This window comes from Tenrec ecaudatus, chromosome 1 (genome assembly GCF_050624435.1).
Source record: "Tenrec ecaudatus isolate mTenEca1 chromosome 1, mTenEca1.hap1, whole genome shotgun sequence".
Classification (NCBI taxonomy): Eukaryota; Metazoa; Chordata; class Mammalia; order Afrosoricida; family Tenrecidae; genus Tenrec; species Tenrec ecaudatus.
In genome coordinates this window covers 188532377-188551617 of record NC_134530.1, presented here as the reverse complement: position 1 = coordinate 188551617, position 19241 = coordinate 188532377, and the positions used below count along the sequence as shown (strand labels likewise).

The 19241-nt window shown below is 52.3% G+C and overlaps 1 pseudogene; it reads right to left on the bottom strand.

The window, feature by feature from the left end:
* LOC142439141 (endoplasmic reticulum-Golgi intermediate compartment protein 3-like) overlaps positions 1-16032 on the bottom strand; it is a 195491-nt pseudogene extending 179459 nt beyond the window's left edge.
* Positions 16033-19241: the final 3209 nt, after the last annotated feature.

Genomic DNA, 19241 nt, shown 5'->3' with positions numbered 1-19241 from the left:
TCCCACATGTGCCCGGGATGGAGTGGTCTTCCAGGACGGGATGCAGTTCATATCCACCCCCAAGGCCCTTCCTCCTTTCAGGCTCTCCTTGATGGCCCTGTTCTCCCATGGCATTTCCTCCTTCTCCTCCTTGCCCCTTTGCTGACACCTGAGATCCACGCCTCCCTTTATATTATCTCCTCCCTTTGGTGATAGTGTTCGTGCCTGTGAACTATGGCACAGGACCCGACAGCACTGCCAACGTGAAGCGCAACGTTGGACGGAATGAAGAATAAAACCCCTTATGATACGACAACGTCTGAGGGACCGAGAAGTGAAGATGCACATTCCTTGGCGCAGTGGTGACGTGCACGCTGGGCTGCTCACTGCCAAGTCAGCAGTTTGAAGCCACCCGCAGCTCCTTGGAGAAAGACGGGCTTTCTCCTCCCTTACACAGTTGTGGTCTCAGAACCCCACAGGGTCTCTCTGAGTCAGCATCCACTCGATGGCAGGGAGGCGGGTTTGGTTTGCTTTACCAGGGAAGACCCCTGGCAGGAGGTGAGCCACGATGAGGTCTTGAGCAAGGATTTGGAGCCGTTCTGGGTGGCAGGGAGAGAGGGCTCCAAGACCGTGTGCTGGTTTTGCAGCTGGTGAGAGGCTGAGCCTAGAGGAAAAGGTTGGTGTTGGAGCAGAGAGACTAATAAGAACCGCAGTTCCTCCCCGCAGCCGCAGCCGCTTGTCTGTCAGCTAAGCTAGCAGGCTTCCCCTGATCTGGGCATTGAAACCGACAAAGAGATTAATAAACCAAGTTCCGGGCAGAAAAAGGACAGGACCTCCGGAGAGCTCAGTCAGTACCTGTTTGAGGCTGGGAGTTGATTTCTAGGGCATGGGAAGCAGGAGCTGGGTGTGCTTGTTCAATGAACGCGGGGCTGGAGCGACCAGCGGTTCTACTTTATGAGGAGCCTCTCTGTGCTTGAGCTGCCCCATCTATAACGATGAGGAGAAGGACAATATCTCCCTTGTGAGCTTATTGCAAGCTAAATAAGGTATTTCATACACATAAACTCTTAGTACTGTGCCACGCATGCTCAGTCCACCCACTCCTCCTCACATACTGACTGGCTTAGGTTCCAGCGGCCAGGTTGTTACGGGCAAAGCAGTGTTCTGTAGGATGTCCACATTCCATCACAGAGCAGAGGATGCATGCACCATTGCATGACTGTCAGATGATGTCATTGCATAATTCCAAACCACTGAGCATCGTGACCCAGCCAACGTCACGCACACCTTTAACCACCGGAGTCAGCCTTTCAGCCTGGGCATTCCTTGGGGCCCCAATGCATCGATAATGGGCAAAACAACCAGATCGCAGCTGTTTACCATTGTCACAACTGTGGAACGAGAGGTAATGAGATAGTCCGTAAGTGAGGAGTGGTACTGTTGGTGTAGCTGTAATTGCATTGTCAACATGCTCAGGATTTTCAAAGCCATCAATCCCCTGGTTTCCTTAGCAAGCTGTTCTCCAGGAGTTCTCCCTCCCTTCTGGCTTCTCTCTCTCAGCCTTCTCGGGAGGGGCCTCTCCCTTGATCTGCCTCTGAATGTTGAGGAGCAGCACCGAGAGAACGGGGTGCCTTTCTTCTCTGTAGCTGCCCACTCTCCCTGGTGATGCTCCACTGCTTGCTAGTGGATGGTGAATGAACAGAGGAAGCTTAACCTGGCCCAGACAGAGCCCCTGACGCCTCCCCAATCATTCCCCACCCACTCAGTCCACTTCACCATATCCCACCTGGAGGGGCTCACCAAGGGGCTCAGTTCCAAAGCCCCCGGCTTCCTTGGTTCTTGCTTACCCTCACACCTCATATACAACCCATCCGTCAAGTCTGCCTCGTTCTACTTCCTAAGCACATCTAGAATGTACCCACTTCTCCCATCCCTTCGATGACTCCCACCTTTCACCAAACTACCATCACAGGTGCCTCCCAACCAACTCCACGTGTTTCTCCTGTGGTTCCACTGGAAGCCTTCCCCATGCCCTGGCTCTGTGGACTTGAATAGCAAAGATAAGGAACATGGAAAAGATTGAATTGTCTTGTCCCTCCAAGGACTTTCTATTACTATCAAGCCCACGTTTGAGAAGCCAGGAGAACCCAGTCCTGCCTGCTTCTCTCACATCATCCCCCACTTCTCACCTGTGATGTCTCCTCTTCCCTTTCCTCAAGCACATGCAGCCCCCTCCCCGACTCTACGCCCCCTAGCTCTGTCTTCTCAGGGCCACCCAGCAGGCTCCTTCGTGCTGCCCATGTCTCCGTATAAATGTCACGTCCTCAAAAAGGAATCCCCTGATCATGCCATTTAAAGTTGTCACCTAGTCACCCACTTTGACGTGATTATCTTGTAAGGTGCCCTCAAGTCAGTACCAACTTGTATCCATCACCCCGAGGTGCTAGAGGATGGCATGCTGACTGGCCTTCTGCCATTCACACAACTGCCTCGGGGTTTGAGCAGCCATGGGGTCACTCAATGCATCTCATTGAGGGTCTTTTCTCTCTCTCTCTCTCTCTCCCTCCCTCCCTCCCTCCCATAGGCATGTATCAAACATGATGTCCTTCTGCAGGGACTGGTCTTTTCCTGTTGACATGTCCAAAGTACATGACACAAAGCCTTACCATTCTGGCTTCTAAAAAGCATTCTTCCCAGACGGATTCATTTCTTCTGTCAATATTCTATATTTTCCACCAACATCACAATTCAAATGGGTCAATTCTTCTTACACGTTCTCTGTTCATTATCTAGCTTTCACAGGAGTAAGGTGTGATTGGAAATATTGCAACGTGGGGCAGGGACACCTTCATCTTCAAAGGCACATCTTTGCTTTTTAAGATGTTAGAGAGAGGTTTGGGCCACAGCTATGCCCAATATCTTTATACTATCCCATTTTAACTCTCTGTATGCACTACCATCATCCAAGATGTTCTTGTTTATGTTTTGGCATCTAGTTTTACGATGCACAGACCTTGCCTGTCTCCCGCATTTTACTATCTCCAGAATCTATTACAGTGCCTGGGACACATACAAGGGGATACCAAGAGGCTCATGGGAAAGTGAAATGAAAAGATAATGGAATTTCCCCACATGAACATTTTGAAGCTTCCTCATATAGTTAACAACTAACTTTATGTATGTAGAATCTATAATATGTCAATAATATATAAAAATTTATTTATTGAGCTATCAAGACTCAAGGTAATACCATGGAATTTAAAGTACATCAAATTTAGGTCCAGACCTAAACTAAAACCCTGTATTCCTCACAGGTGGCATATAACCTTGGGCACACATCTTAATCTCTCTGAGATTTGATTTCTTCATCTGCTAAATACCACTTCTCTGATTAAAATCTCTGAGACTTGCAGGAGATAATGAACACATGTAAGCAGCACGCCTTTATGGATTCCCAACAAATATCACCTGCTTTATTAACTCGGAACCTGTGGGTGGTAATAGAAACCGAGGCTGGGGTTAAGGGAGAGGACTCAGAAAGCGAAGACTTCCCTGTCCCGAGACTGGACAAAACGGAAGGAGAAACAGCACAGCAGCCGCAGCCTTCCCACAGCCGCTGGCGGGCCACCCTGTTACAAGGTGTCGTGAAAGTGCACATAAATATCGGCGCACTGTAATGGGGCTGGCGTCAGTGCTGGGAAAGGCAATGAGAGGCAAGGTTACTGATGTCTGTCTGAGGGCTTCTGGTGGGCCCCAGCCAAGGCTGTAATAAGAATTCAGAAGTTGCATCAAGCCAATTGATTCTCTATCACCCCAGGAAGACACGCATTTGGGGGACTGGCAGCCTGGCCAGTCACAGACCACGTTAAAGAGAGCACGGAAATGGCTCTGCTCCCAGCTTTGTCTCCCTCCCTGGTGGGGTGTGGGCCTCCAACCCAGGAGGTATTTGGCACCTTGGTTTGTATTGATGGAAACAATGGAACAAAAACTCGGGGCAGTCAAAAGATATTGGCCTTGCTGCCCACTTCCCTGCAGAAAGGGAGGTTCTTTGTGATGTGTGATGGCAAGAAGGAGGTGACAGGGAGGCCGTGGAGCCTTACTCAGGGTCACTCTGGGTGGCTGAGCTGTTGCATATCCTACTGAAGGGCAGAGGAGTCAGCCAGGAGCCGGAAAAGGTTCTGGCAGAGCTGTCCTCTCAGACGTCACAATCACCGTCTGTGGAATGACCCCTGGTGTGGTGCAGCAGCGGAGGCTGCACACTGCCCAGACCTGTCATCCTGCTTGTTTGCTGCCTCCATCCCCACCCCCACCCCACTAGACTGTGAGCCTCTTGAGGTCAGCATCTCTGGACCGCCCAGGCTGAGCACAGAGCTGGGCACACAGACATCACCTCCTGCCATCAGCAGAGTGAGTGAACACTCAGAGAGCACTGTCTCTGGCTCCCTCAGACCAGGCCAGTGGGTGTGGGGAAGCCCCCTGAGATTGCGGACCACTGAGTGAGAACTGACACAGTGAGGGGACGGGTCACTGGCCAAGACCAACAGAGCCCAGCGCCTGGTCTCAACTCCACTGTGGACTTACAGAGCAACACCCCAAACCTCAGCACTGCCCCTGGGTTCTGTTGAACTCAGCCGGTGCCACAGGTTGCTTGCAGCAAAAAGCACAGACAGGTCCTGGGTCTAGTCTGAGCTTGACTGACCTAAAGGTTGCCAGTTCAAATTCATGCAGAGCTGCCATGGAAAGCCTAGTGATCTGCTCCCCCAAAACTTCTGGCCAATAAACCCTCAGGAATAGGTCTCATCTGTAACATGGGGCAAGGGACTGGGTGGGTGCTGTGTCGATGTCGGCTTCATCCGCATTACCATTTCCACTCCGCTAATGAGCCCTGAGATGCCCTGGTGGAGTAGAGTGATACATTGGGCTGCCAACCTCAAGGTCAGCAGTTTGAAACCACCAATCACTCTTTGGGCGAAAGATGAGGCTTTTTATTCCCGCAAAGAGTTAGAGTCTGGGAAACCCACAGTGACAGGTCTGCTCTGTCCTCTAAGGTTGCTATGAGTCAGAATTGACTCGAGAGCAATGAGACTGGCTTTAGACGATCAGTCCTGGTGACGCAGTGGATTAAGCTTCGGGATGGTCAAGGTCGGCGGTAGGAACCCACTAGCCACTCCTCGGGGGAGAGTTAGGCTGTCTGCTCCTGTGGAGATGTAGTCTGGTAAGCCCTAAGGCACAGTTCTACTATGAGTCAGAATGGATTCAATGGTAGTGGGCATTCCAATCAGTCCCATGGCTCTCTGTTCCTCAGTGAAAAAGAAACCAAACAGGATGTGGGTCTGGAGAGATCAAAGGCATGTGGATCTGCCAAAGAGAATCCACTCATCTTCCTTCCTTCCTTCCTTCCTTCCTTCCTTCCTTCCTTCCTTCCTTCCTTCCTTCCTTCCTTCCTTCCTTCCTTCCTTCCCTGCTCTGCTCCAGGCTGGGCGACAATAGCCCAGATAATGACATCGCTGTGAACCCACTCCAAGCTCCCTGCCAGTGAGCTACGGGAAACCCGCAGGAGTCACACTAGTCCTGGGTTCTTCAGAAAGCTCACCACCTCCTCTCCTCCTGGTTACTTCTTAAAGACAGGGCAGGTTTCAAAGTGTCCTCCCTCTGAGTCTGCTTCTCTGCCGGGGAAGCACAGCCCCGCCCTCGCGCTCCTCTGCACACCCACCTAGAGCTTCTGGAACTTCAGCTTCCAGCCCTGCCAGGGGGTGGGGGGTGCTACCTCAGCACCCAGGGGCCCCTTCCGGAACTATCCCGGAACTGCTCCCTGTCTAGAGACCTGTCTGTCCTCCCCTCCAGGTTGAGGTGGACGCTGGGGGAGGAGGCAGAGACAGCAGCTCTCTGGCCTGTGTCATTTCATGTACAATTTATGTCACAGCAGCAATTAGCATGTATTGTTTACATTCCTTCTTAACACTTTCCTCAAATCCCTGGGTGTCTGTGCTGGCTGCTGTGCTGGCACCCCACTCTCTGGAAGAGCTGAGCATGTCCTGGGGGCGGGGTGGGGCGGGGCGTGGGGCTGACAGCAGGGTAAGGGGAGGGAGCAGCCTGAGCCATATGGGACCCATCACGCTTGAAGCAAGGGATCCTGACAGGAGCATCTGCCTGGCATGGTTGGCGGCTGTGTCTTCCCTGTGAAGGGGGCGCAGGGACTTGATCAGGAATTCAGCCCGGGGTTCTGCGGTCTGGAAAGGAAGGCAGGCGCATGGCGATGTGCCTGGGAAGGAAGGACTCTGTGTAAGCACATGCCTGTTGACTTGGGGGCTCACCATGACCTGCCTACCTCTAGAGAGGCAAGGAGGCAGGGGAGGAGCGAGCTGGAGGTGGCCTGGGAGGAAAACCAGACAGGGAAAGGACACGGTGCCTGGCTTTGAAGGCTGCGTTCTTTCTATGGAACCACGCTTCCTTTCCGTGGGTGGAAAGGGCTGACAAGACTGATGTAGACTGAGCTTTTGGGAAAACAAGTGTCTGCGACAAGACCGTGATGCAGAGATAGAGGTGGGGTGCTGGAGGACAGAGCAGGCAGAAGGGTCCTTGAAGGACACAGAGGGCTTAACAGGGGCTCAAAAGGCAAAAAAGATAAGGAGAGGGGAATAGAAATAAAAACGGTGCCTTTCTGGTGGCATAATGGGTTATGAGTCGGGCTGTTCTCTGCAAGGTCTGGAGTTCAAATCCACCATCTGCACCTCAGGAGAAAGATGAGGCTGTCTGCTCCTGTAAAGATTTATATTCTTGAAGACCCAAAAGGGTAATTATACTCTGCCCTATAGGGTGGCTGGTAGAAGCCTGGGTGGTGTAGTGGGTCATGTGTTGGGCAGCTAACCTCAAGGTCAGCAGTCTGAAATCACCAGCTGCTCCAAAAGGAAAAGACCAAGCTTTCTACTCCTATAAAAAGTCACTGTCTCAGAAACCCTCAGGGCCAGTTCCACCTTGTCAGTAGAGTTGGAATCAGCTTGAAGGCCATGAGTTTGGGGGCCTTTTTGGATAGGCTTACTAGGAGCCTGAATCAGTGAGTTCTGTCATTGCAGGAAAGCCATCAGCAGTGCAGGTGAATAGCATGCCTGGCTGCTCCCCGAGAGGTTGGAAGTTGGAGTCCACTCAGAGGTGCCTCCGATGGAAGGCCTGATAGTTCCTTTTCAAAAGCCAGCCAATGAAAACCTTAGGAGCACAGTTCTACTCTGATGCAAACGGGGTCACCAAGAATCAGAATAGATCCAACCCAGTAGCAGTTGGGGAACTGATTAGTCACTGGAGGTGGGGTCCTCGTGCCTCCTCTGTGCAGGGGTTAGCAGTGGGAAGAGCAGCTGCAGAGGTGAGGCCCGGGGAGGTAGGGCAGGTGCCTGTGGAGAGGAGAGGAGGGAGGACACGAGCAGGGAAGCCAAGCCAAGATGGACTCTGACCTGCCTGGGTTTTGCCCCACGCAGCAGCAGCTGGTGAGCTTTGGGGCCAAGAACGCATTAATCACACTTGCTCAGAGAGACGATCCCATCGTCCCAGGAGGCAGGCGAAGGGAAGGAGTTTTGCAAATAAAGAGCTGCTCGACATTTTCCATGTCTACATGCTGTTTTAAAATTAGCATCTGCCCCTTAGAAGAGGTGACAGTGAGACTTATCTCAAGTGCTTCAGACCTGGCATCAGGAGGGCCCAGTACCAGGAGAAGGACACCATGCTCAGTGCTACAGAGCTGGTGACAAAGGGGAAAACCTTCGTGGAAACGGACTGAGCGACACGGGGGCTGCCACAAGGGGCTCAAACTGAGGGCGGATGGTGAGGGTGGTGCAGGACTGGGCAGGGTTTCGTTCTACTGTGCTTGCGGGGTCGCTGTGAGTCAGAGGCAAGCAGACGCCCCAATGACAACAGCATCAGTGTCAGTGCATTCTACAGTGCATCTGAACGAATGACTTTGAGATAACACTGTTGCTTGTTTATGTTTTAGATACTCCCAAGCATAATTGGAAAAGTAGAAAAAATAATCAGGATTCCATGGAAATAATTCCCCAAAGGGATCCAGGAAAGCTGAAGTGGCTAGAATAATCTGAGTTTTTTTCTTCCTTCTCTCACTTTCTCTCTCTCTCTCTCTCTCTCTCTCTCTCTCTCTCTCTCTCTCTCTCTCTCTCTCTCTCTCTCTCTTGAGAGAGAGAGAGAGAGAGAGAGATAAAGAGAAAGAGTATGTGTTTTTAAAATTTATACCCAGTCTCTCACCTGCCTGCTTTCTTCTGCAAAGAGCCTGGTGAAACCGTACTGACTGAAGAGCAGGCATTTTCCAAGGCCACGACTCCCATCTCTTTGGGTTCTAATGAAGTCTCTGAGCAGCACACAGGGTCCATGGTGCCCGCGAAGTGACAGGTAGTCCTTGGCTTATGAATATCCAATTTACAAACAACTTCCACTTGCTCTCTAAAGTTATGTACATTTGTCCTCGCTCTGACAAGATTGACCCAACCCCGACTCTCTACAACTTCTTCACGACAAGTGTCTTAGCCTCATGTCCAGCTTTTACATCCTTGGAAAGGCTTCCAGCCTGTTCTTGCACTAACCAGAAACCAAACTCTCAGCATTGAGTCAATCCCAACTGCTAGCAGTCCCATATGAGAGACGAGAACTGACCCTGTAGGTTGCCCAGGTGTGACTCTGTACAGGTGGTCTCATCTTTCTCCCTGGGAGCAGCTGGAGGCTTTGAAATGCTGACTTTGCAGTTAGCAGCCGAACTCATAACCCACTCGGCCACCAGGGCTCCTTCTGGCAGTAAAGTAAGACCATGACTTACCTACAAATTCCTCAATCACGGGACTGGATCTTATTCATTGCCCAGGGACTGTCCGTAAAGGAATAAGATAAAAGACGAAGAAGAAAAAAAGTAGCTCCCCACCCCCGCCAGAGAAATAGTAGCTGTTTCCTGGTGAAACAATGATGGGATTTTGCCATGGGACATGATTGTTTAAAGGCAAACTCAATCCTTGGAGAATAGGACGGTTGACTGAATCCAGGAAGGTCTGACTGTCCCTTGGGCATAACTAATGAGACACCGTTTCCAGTCCTACACCATGAACTGCATGGTTTTTCCCTTTAGAAGTGACAAGTTGGGCCAAGCCAGCCACATACTTTTCTCCTGTTCCCTTCATGCCCAAGGACACCCATTTCAGCGACTATTGACCAGGCTCTGTTCAAGGTCATGGGTAGAGTGAAGCTCACAGGCCTAAGAGAAGCCAAACCCATGAACTCAATCTTATTCCCACCAGTGCATTTAGCTAGCCAGAGATTGCCGGGGACGTGGTCTTTCGTGTAGCTTTACATCAGCATCCAGTAAATATTGTTTGAATAGACGAATGAACTGTGAGCCGGAGAAGCAAATTATGGTGGGAAAGGTCACAGGTCAGTTATTACACTTGTGATTTATTCATAAGCAGACGACTGGTGAGGTTTCAAGTCCTTGCCATGACCACCCAGGAAAGAGCGAGCTGGGAGGAAATTAAAGATCAATTACCGAGAGACAGCGAGAAGCAAGAAGCTCTCCTCAGAGCGGAACATGAGGGAAGGGCAAGAGCATGGCTGCTGGTTACCATGGAGGGGATCCCAGCTCCTGTGGAGCCCACGGGTGCAGCGTGGCGCTGCTCCACAGGGCTGCGCGCCCAGGCCGTTCAGAAGCACAAGGCCAGGCCTCTCCCCGGGGCACCTCTGGGCGGGTTTGGACTGCCAACCTCTCCATTAGTCGTTGAGTGTTTAACCATTTGTGTCACGGAGGGGTTCCTCAAGAGAACAGAGGACCCCAGAGTTTCAGGGAAAAGGGGGGACCAAAGAGGTGATAAGCAATCATGGGGAGAGTTGTAGGCGGATTGAGGAGAAGCAAAGACTTGGGCCCAGTGTGGCTGAGACAAGAACTAAGACTTCCGAAAAAGAAAGAAAGGAGAGAGAGAGAGCGAGAGCGAGCGAGCGAGCCAGAGAGAGAGAGAGAGAGAACAGGATACACAAAACAAGAGGGGCTCAAATGACTACCATGAGCAGAAATTTAATGACCCCAAAGATCTGAGGAATAGCAGTGTATGGAATGCAGATAATTACAAAAAATATTTTCCGGGCTTCCACGGTCAGAGCAGTTTGGGAAACAATGATAAACAGAGCTCTCTCTCACAGACCGCAGGGCCTGTAATGCGATCATGTACACCGTCAACCTTCATAAGGGAGATACACGGCGGGCAGTGCCCAATCTGAGGGAACTGTGGGGGACTTGTTTCCATGGGTCATGTGGCCACGCTGGTATCAGAGGAACGTGCATGAGGAAATGCTGAGTTTGTGTCCTTCATATCATGGATCCTCAGATCATGCCAATGTTCTGGGGCAGAAAATTCCTTCAAAGTGGCGTGGGACCACTGGAGTCCCAGTCCTTGTCACCAGTCCTTGGGTGGCGGTGGGCCTGTCCAACCCCCTCTCGGAAGTGCAGCTTCCTCAGAGGTCGAGAGAGGATGAGCAAGACAGGGTTGAAGCCTTCGCCAGAGTTGGGCACTAGCGTTTGAGCCCGTTTGCTCTGCAGTTCTGTGAGGGCACAGTCTGCGTCTGCTCTGTCACTGTCACAGCAGCCGTGCCTGGCACAGTTGGGACATAGTAGCAGCTCAATAAATGCTATTGGGCAGAGGAGTGAGTAGCCGCCAATTTGATGAGCTATCAAGTTACCCTGGCCAGACAGGGACATGGAGCACTCACACACCACCCCCTCCCCCTGCTGCAAGCTGTCCATTCAGATGGGCACAGAGGGGCCACCTGGGGATGTTCCCAAGGCCTCAGTGTCCAGAGGAAGTCTTGCACCTCTGGCTCCAGAGTCCCACAGACATGCTCGAGAAAGCGGTAACAGCACCCCTCCAGAGCATGGTGGCTCCTTTCCCACCCTGGGGGAACAGGGACAGACTCCCACAGTCATTCTGCTGTTGGTGTCTGCGCCTGGCTCTCACCAATGGCCTTCTCACTGCACCAGGGCTGCCTGAAAGCAGAACTGACGGCTTCATTGTCAGCTTCTGCCGACTTGGTGGTTGCCAGTGAGAAGCTATTTTCTCTCACTAAATTAATCACTGTTGGGCGCCGATCGCCTGGGGCTTCTTCACACCAGCCCGCATGCACACACGTACACACACAGGCATGCCCTCTCCCTTCTTGCCTCTCGAACGCTGCTGCCCCAGTCTGTCCCTTTCTTGCCCGGTGCCTGCTCACATCATCAGGATGCCTCGTCACGGCCCACCTTTTGCACCTCCCCTCCCACAGCAGGTGTCTGCACGGAGGTGGGCGACAGCCAGATGGGGCCTGGCAAGGAAACGGCACAGGCCTCTCGTGAAAGACCGCTCTGGCCTCCCTGAGAAAGATGGGGCATGCACTGGTGGGAGGGGAAGGGAACAAGAAGGCATCTCAGAAGTTTCTCCTGCCAGGTGTCCCAGATGTTTTCAGGAGACAGGCAGTAGCATTCCATGAAGGAAAATTCCCCAGCAAGACTACTCCTGAGACTTAGAGATTGTGGGGTTGGCCACACACTAATTCACATCCAGTCAAAATTTGATCAGTATTGGTAGCACATTATCATCTACTACCAGGGAGAAATTGGGCATCACTTTTTCTAGGACAAGCTTTGATTGTGTTCCCTGATTAGATCTACGTGGGCTCCCTGCTCCCTTTAAGGTAATAAGCCGTGTGTGTTTGAGGTGCGCAATGAGGAAGGGCAGAGAGGAATGGACACTTATTCCAGAGCAGACCTTCCTTGCGATCTGTGTGCCCCACATTTGTGTGACTTTAAATAATGGAATTTTATTTCTAAGATCTTGGTCAGACCAATCCCTTCCTTGTCAGTAGCCCAGGCCATCCTGGTTCTTGAGAGCCTCATGTTGCCCCGAGGCCTTCCCCAGTATGTGCTCACATATCTCCATGTCTCAGAACTCAGAAGTGATTAGGTTGGGGACCCACCCTGCACTAGTGTGACCTTCACGGATGGATTACATTAGCCTTCATTATGGAAGAATGATTACATTAGATTACATCCACAAGTATTTTGTGTATGTGGGGGGAGTATTTTGTGTGTCGGGGGGGGGGACATAATTCGACCCCTAAGCAAAGGAAAGTGGAAAGGGAAAGTCACAAGCCCACAAGACACAAAGATTGCTCTAAGAGCCAGCCATTGTTCCTGGGGACTGAAGTCCACAGTCATGTGAACAGGGTTGCCAACAGGGATATAGTGGCCCTGCTCTTTGGCGGCTTTCCTCATTGGCACTGGCTGTCCGTGGATAACTCCTCACACAGTCAGCGCTTAGCTTTTCGAAGAGCTAGAAGATACAAGTAAGATCACTCCACCATTCACATGTAGCCTGAGTGAGGTCTCCAGGACTGAGAACCTCGACATGCCAAGGGGGTACTATGGTAACCCACACAGCCCATGATGCGGGGAAGGAGTAGAACTCATGTCCATCTCAGGGAAAGTAGCTTCCAGAAGGTCAGTGGATGTTCTCTCTGGACACTCTGCCGCTCCAGACACTCCACTATTGGGGGGATCTCCCACCTCTGATTCATAAGGAGGCCTCCGCTGAGCTTGGCATTCCATCCCGAGGTACAGAAGGTGGTGGGTGTTAGGGGTGGGTAGTGCTTCCCAGAGTAAAAGAACCTAAAGCAGCAACTGAACTGTAAGGAAACCCATGCTCCGTATGAACCCCCAGGCAGTGGCAGCTGTGGGAAGAGGGAATGCGCTGAGGGCATGCTGGGAAAGTGACCTACTTACCTCTCTCACCTGGGTGCTTGCCTAAAACACGCGCCTCTCACAACTCTTTGTGAGGATTTTGTTGGTGGATTTAAGTGCTTCGGGAGGCCCTTGGGAGGGAAGCAGCAAGTGGTGGCTATGATTAGACTAGCCATAACCATAAGTGAGTATTGGGCATTCCTAATGAATGCATTCTAATTTTTCTAAAGCGTTCTCACTGTTCTTACTCCGGGACCTGACTCTCGTGACTGAACCTGGCTCAGTGAAGGTGAGAGTGTAGGATACTGGAGTCCTGCCCTTTTGTCAATATTGACACTATCACTGGGTTGTTGGGGTCTCACCTGATTCAGGAACAGGCTGCTGTCACTGCTCCCCACCTGTGCAAGCTGCTCTTGGGCCTTCAGGGCCCCTGCCTCCACAGCACCTGTCTACAGGGGATGGGGGGGCATGGAGACAAGTACCCTCTCCAGCTCCCCTGGGCAGCCCTACCCTGAGGTTTGGGCAGACCAAGGCAGGCATCGTCTCACCTTTCTCCTGAGTCCCAGGCTCACTCCTGCCCCACCTCTTCTCCCTTCAAAAGTTCAAATCTCAGACTCTGCTCCGATGACGTTTCTGCATCGGGCTCTGCCACGTGTATCATCTCTGCCACAGGCATGCAGGTGGAGGCTGTGGTCACAGGGGACCCCGTGTCAGAGTCTCACATCAGTTTAGGGCAGGGAAACCCACCACCTGAGGGCAGAAGAGAGGAACACGCTGTGTGAGACAGGACACAGTTCACCTCACTCCTTGGTCCTGGTCTTCATGGAAGGACCAGGGAGCAAGCCACAGAATGTCCCTCCAGCAGAGTTGACACTGTCAGCCCCTGCATGCTCCTCTCCTCCTCCTTCTGCTGTAAGCTTGTTTTTCCCCCCAAGCCAGCTCTTCCCTGCCCCTCTTGCCTCCCGCTCCTCTAGGCCTGTTGACCTTCACAGCAGGTCGTCCTTACTGCTTCAGAGTCGGCTTTGCACTGCCCTTGTCTTCTTCCTCCCCGTCCTTCTGGCTCCGGCTTCCTCACCTGACCTGCTGCTCTGGCCCAGAGTCAGGAGCTGGTTTCCCTCCTCAGGCCGATCGCTCCCGGCCCACTGTGCTGGAGTCCACTTCAACTCAGTGACCCTACAAGCTATCAGAGTAGAACTGTGCTCCGGGGGACTTCCAACGGCCAGGTCAATGTCAGAGGGGTTCTGCTTTTTTTGGGGCAGTAGATAACCAGGCCTTTCTTCAGAGGCCATGCTCAGTGAATTTGAACCCACCCAGGGTCTGTCCACTATAAATAAAAAATCTATAAAGGAAAGGTGTGCTGATTATGACCTTTGCCTCCCCTCTCTGCACCATCCTCCATCCTTCAGGCTCTGTTGACCTGAGTGGGCCCACCATCCAGCCTGCACCATCAGTCGTTGCTCGGCTCCTCAGCGCCAGGTGCTATTCTTGGGGTTTTATAAAGGAGACACGCATTTCTTAAAAAAAAAAAAGAACAGCTTTATTGACCTGTAATTCACATACCAGACAATTGAAACATGTTACAAAGAGCTATGCAGTCACCCCACAAGCAACCCCAGAACATATGTAAAGTGGGTCGAAAAGGTGTTCAATTTTAAACTAATTACATCTGCATTAATCCTCTTTCCAATGCACTCTGTCTGGTAGGAACACTATTCTTTCAGATCCCTGGTCAATGATCAGAGGGAATCACTGGAGGCTTTGTCCAAGTGGGGATCCCAAAAAAGGAATTTGGGCTTCCACGGTCATCCACAGCCTTCTGAAAACTGGGTGTCAGTAGCTAAGCTCTAATACCATTTCCTCCTCAAGTCTTGGATTTTATGATTTACAATCTGTGGATCATACAGGTCTTCTTGCATGTGGACTCAGTGGATGCATCCCTTAGATGGCTGCTTGCTTAAAGACAAGCCTTTAAGATCTCGGACATTATTCTTTCTGATAGCTGGTTTCTTCATGACACTCTGCTATGGCACCAAGATATTCAGTGAGAGAAAACACTCGTTTCATCTTCATGACAGTCCTGTGACAGAGTGTTAATAGTGTCCGCATTTACACAGAGGAAAACTGAGGGTCAGGCTAGTTATCTAACTTGCCCAAGAAACTAGTAGCACCAGATTTCAAGCCAAATAGCAATTGCTCCAGATTCCACCCACTGAAGACCACATGAAATTGTTCCTCTACACAGTGACTGCTGCAGGGACATGCCACCACCCGTGCGCTTGGGAATTAGTCCCTACACTCCGAGAACACAGTGTCCTCTACTGTACCAGTCCCCCTCACCCCCCCGCAGACCCCACTGTCCCAACACACCTCTCTGCTGCCTCCAGCACCACCCACCTCACAGTGCTGGCTCTGTCCGCCTGCGTTCCCACTGCCCCAGTGCTTAGCCTTGAGTTGCCTGCCTTTCCATTTATCTCCGTCGAATCCCACCACTCCCTCCGTCAGTGCATCTTTTTTCCACTGTCATTCTGCCAGTGTCTGTTCTCTGCATCTCTGTCAATATCTCTTTCTCTCGCTCCCCCTTTCTCATCTCAGCAACTCCCCCCACCCTTCCCCTGCCATGCTTCTCTCTCTTGTTCATTTAGGGCCTCTGTTTATTACATAACTCTTCTACCAAGAGCAGCTCTGTCTCTGTCCCAGCCTCCCCAGCCCACCCCTCCTCTCCTCTGAGACTCTCAGCTGCAGATGGCAACCGTGCTCAATCCAAGCCCTGTTCAGTGCCAAAGGATAACAATGAACTTGGGAACCACAGACACACAAGAAAGAACATCTCTGTATTTCAAGAGACACCCCAGTCTCTGGGGACAAAATGGCTTCTCTTAGTTTATTTATGAACCCAGGGTGCAGAGAGAGCCCCGCATGCAGATGGAGCAGCTGCCTCTGGAGGCTGGGCTCCGTTGGGCCTTCGTGGTCCCAGGCTTGGGCTTTCCCTGTTGCCAGGCCAGGCTTTTGAGGTGGAGGCTACACCGCCCGGATGAGTGGAGTTGGTGCGCCTCCCTCAGAGCCATGATCAGGTGGACAGACACACAGGGCTTGAAGCACCTGCAGATTTCATGATGGGGAGGAACATGAGTCATGTGACTTGTGCCCATATCACCCACCATGAAGATGAAATCCAGATGCAGGAGGTTGAAGGACTTGAAGCCAGAGAGAAAGCAGAGCCGGAAGCTGAGCCTAGGCCTTCCTCCTTCCTCCACCTGGAGAGTTCTCTGCTGCTCCCCTGCACCCAGGGCCTTCGTGCTGGCCATGATTGCAGGAGCCACACGGCCTGGGGCTGCGTGCCTGGATCCTGCTCTTTGAGGAGATGAGTCATTGGCATAGGTGTTAGCCAGTGGTGGCCTTGTGCTCTGGGACTGTGGAGAAGAGCCTTGGGGAGAATCTACAGTGTCCATGCTGAGGAATGACAGATGCCCTGGGCATGCTGGATGTTGTCGTCACGGAGCCTGATGCAGGGGTCGGGGTGGGGTACAGAGGGAAGGGAGCTGCGTGGTGGTCAGTGCTTGGAGGGTGAACCTTGGGAGGGACTCACACGTAGGCACTTGATCTTCCAAGAAATTCCGAGTGATTCCAGCCTTCTTTCCCTAGCAACCCCCATTCATTCCTCTGGTTTCAGCCGGTCCCCTGCTGATAACAGTCTGCCCCAGCATCTTCCTGGGTGGAGCACAGCACACCCAGTGGGGTTTCAGTGAACCCAGTCCCTGGGTGCTGCCCGCCCCAGGCTGCTGACGCACTGGCCTCTTACCTCGTGTTCCACGCATGTCCTTCTCCTAACTCCTGTCCGGCAGCCTGTGCCATAGGGCAGGAACGAGAGCTCAGTCTCTGAGGCGCTGTGGCTGGGATTCCACCCTCTGCAGCATCGCCCAGGCCATCCAAGTGAGACGGCAAGAAGCCCTCCCCTGGGGGGAACTTCATCAATAGCAAAATCGCAGCATGAGCTGGGACCATTCTTTTCTTTCCCTGGGCCCCCTCCAAGTCACCAGCTGCTGCTTGGCAATGGCTTCCCCCTCCTTGCAGCAGTAGAGGAAACCGCCCCCACCCTCTGCCAACTTGGGAGTCCATTTTACCAGCTCCACCAAAAGGAGCCCTGGGGCACAATGGTCCAGCTGCTAACTGGAAGGTTGGTGGTTTGAACTCACCCAGGGAAAGGCGTGGTAATTTGCTCCTATGGAGATTGTAGCCTAGAAAATGGTCTGGGGCCACCCTCCACTGTTACATGGGGTTATCATGGGTCAAAATTACCAGGGCGGCACCTGGCAACAGGCTTTGCTGAGGCTAAGCTGCAGCTGCCCCGAGGTTCTCTCCTGGTGGCTTCGAACCTCCCACATGCTGCTTTGGTCTCTGCCAAGCCCTTTGGTTGTAGGCCTGATGGTTTTATTAGCAGTCCCTGCGATGAAAATGAGTAGGGCTGGAGATTCGAACCCACCCAGAGGCACCTTGGGAGACAGGCCTGACCAGCCGCTTTAGGAAGGGCACAGCTTCGAAAAACCCCTAAGTCCAAATCAATGGCAACCACTGATCCTCCTCGGGGTCACGTTGGCCCCTCTTCCTGCCTTTGAGAGCTCCTTTCACCAAGGCCCTGAAGCTGCGAGCCAGCTCTCCTCCAGGTGAGGCTCCAGGTGGGCCCACCAGACTGTCACTGAGTCATAGGAGGAACCCGATCGCCCTCATTTCACTGGTCTTCACTTGATGTGTTTCACAGATACTGTGGGTTTTAAAACCACTTCACGCCTTGTGGTAACCCTGTGTGGGCCAGTCTACCAGCGCCATCTCCCCAACCTCCTGTATCTGTGTCACCTCTTGGGAAGTCTCACAATCCTTCAGACGTTTTCATGATGCCAATGGATTGCCATAACATGCGAACATAACCTTTGTATGCACTGGGAAACCCAACCCCCAGACGGAACAAACATGCCCTTGGCGCGCTTGACTGTTGTACTTGCGGTGGTCTGGAGTGGAACTCACAGTGTCTCAGAGATCTGCCTGTGTAGGGCATCTGCTCTGTGAGTTGAGGGGTGGTAGGAAGGATGCTCTGTCTCCTGGGGCTGAGTGCGCATGAGACAGAACAGTGGTTCTCAGATCTGGCTATGCAGGAAACTCACCTGGGCCACACCAACATCTACAGATTCTACAGCCTCGCCCCAGGACATCTGTTTTCAGTGGGTCTGGAGCAGAGTCAGGGGCTCTGTGTGTTCAGCACATCTCACCCAAGCCTGGCGGCTCAGCAGAGCTGTATTCGGGAGGCACAGAATGGCTCTCTTCTATCACGCCTTCCCTCGCTCCTGGGGGACCTGTCAGGCCTTCCCCTCTCACCTCCACCATCCTCATCCACAGCACTGCCCTTGTTCAGATGGAGAGGAGAGGAAATCCTGTGTGCCTGACACGGGGTGGAGAAATAACTGAAAGAATTGCGATGATATCTACCAATCACCGGTGCCATAGGTGAACTCTAAAGTCTTATAATTGATGCCCATTAGAAATAGCTTTTGCTTTATGATCTTCTAGAGAAGAGTAGAAGCCTGACGGTGCCTAATGCATTTCTCTGCGGGCACCCCTCACTTCCCTGGGCCCTGGCACCTCGCCCTCTGGCTTCTTCCCATCCAGGTCTCTGCCAGTCTGCAGCTTTTTAATTCTGTTTCCTAGCACATACCTTTCATTCACCTTTCCTTTCTACAGCCCTGCACCGTTTCCAAACCTCTCTCTCCGATATCTTCCTTCTTCCCACCAAGAATCTAGCGAGAAACAGACAGATTTTCAATCTCCAGTTAGTAAAGTTCAGCCATGTTTCATGACTCTGCTAAGGTCACTTTGCCAGGAAGCGGAAAGACAGCCTCCGTCCACCAGGCCATGTCCATTGCCACGACCTGCCCTCTCTTCGGCCCTTTGCCCGCCAGCCCTTTCCCCTTCCTGCCAGCTCTGGATCTTCCTCCGGGGATCAACTTGTCAGACAAATGATTGGTAAGAGGTTTTCTGCGGCCTGTGACACTGGTGAAAGGGCGCCCGCCCTTGGTGGCACCAGGCAGGGAGGAATGATACGCTCAAGGGGACGAGTTTTGCCGTCTCCCGTTGCTGCTGCCAGGAAGTGCAAGGACCGCGACACAGAGAGCCACTCGGGCCTCCGTCCACCGACGAAGAACCGTGCTGCCCGGAGCAGAGACGATGACAGGCCCTCCACAAAGAAAGGCGTCTGAGAGCTGAAGGGCGTAGAGAAGAGGACCCACAGGGTGTGGTTTGGCCGTGATTTTGCACACAGTCCTCCCAAGCCTTTTGTGTGAGGGATTTCAGCGCAGCCGTACTCCGGTTGGAAGTCAGGGCTCAATGCTAACCTAAAGGCTGTCACATTGAGTCCACCCAGAGGAGCGTTGAAAGAAAGACCTGGTTATCTGCTTCGGGGAGATTGTCCATTGAAACTCAATGGAGCACAGTTCTACTGTGTCCCCCACAGGGCCACCGTGAGTCG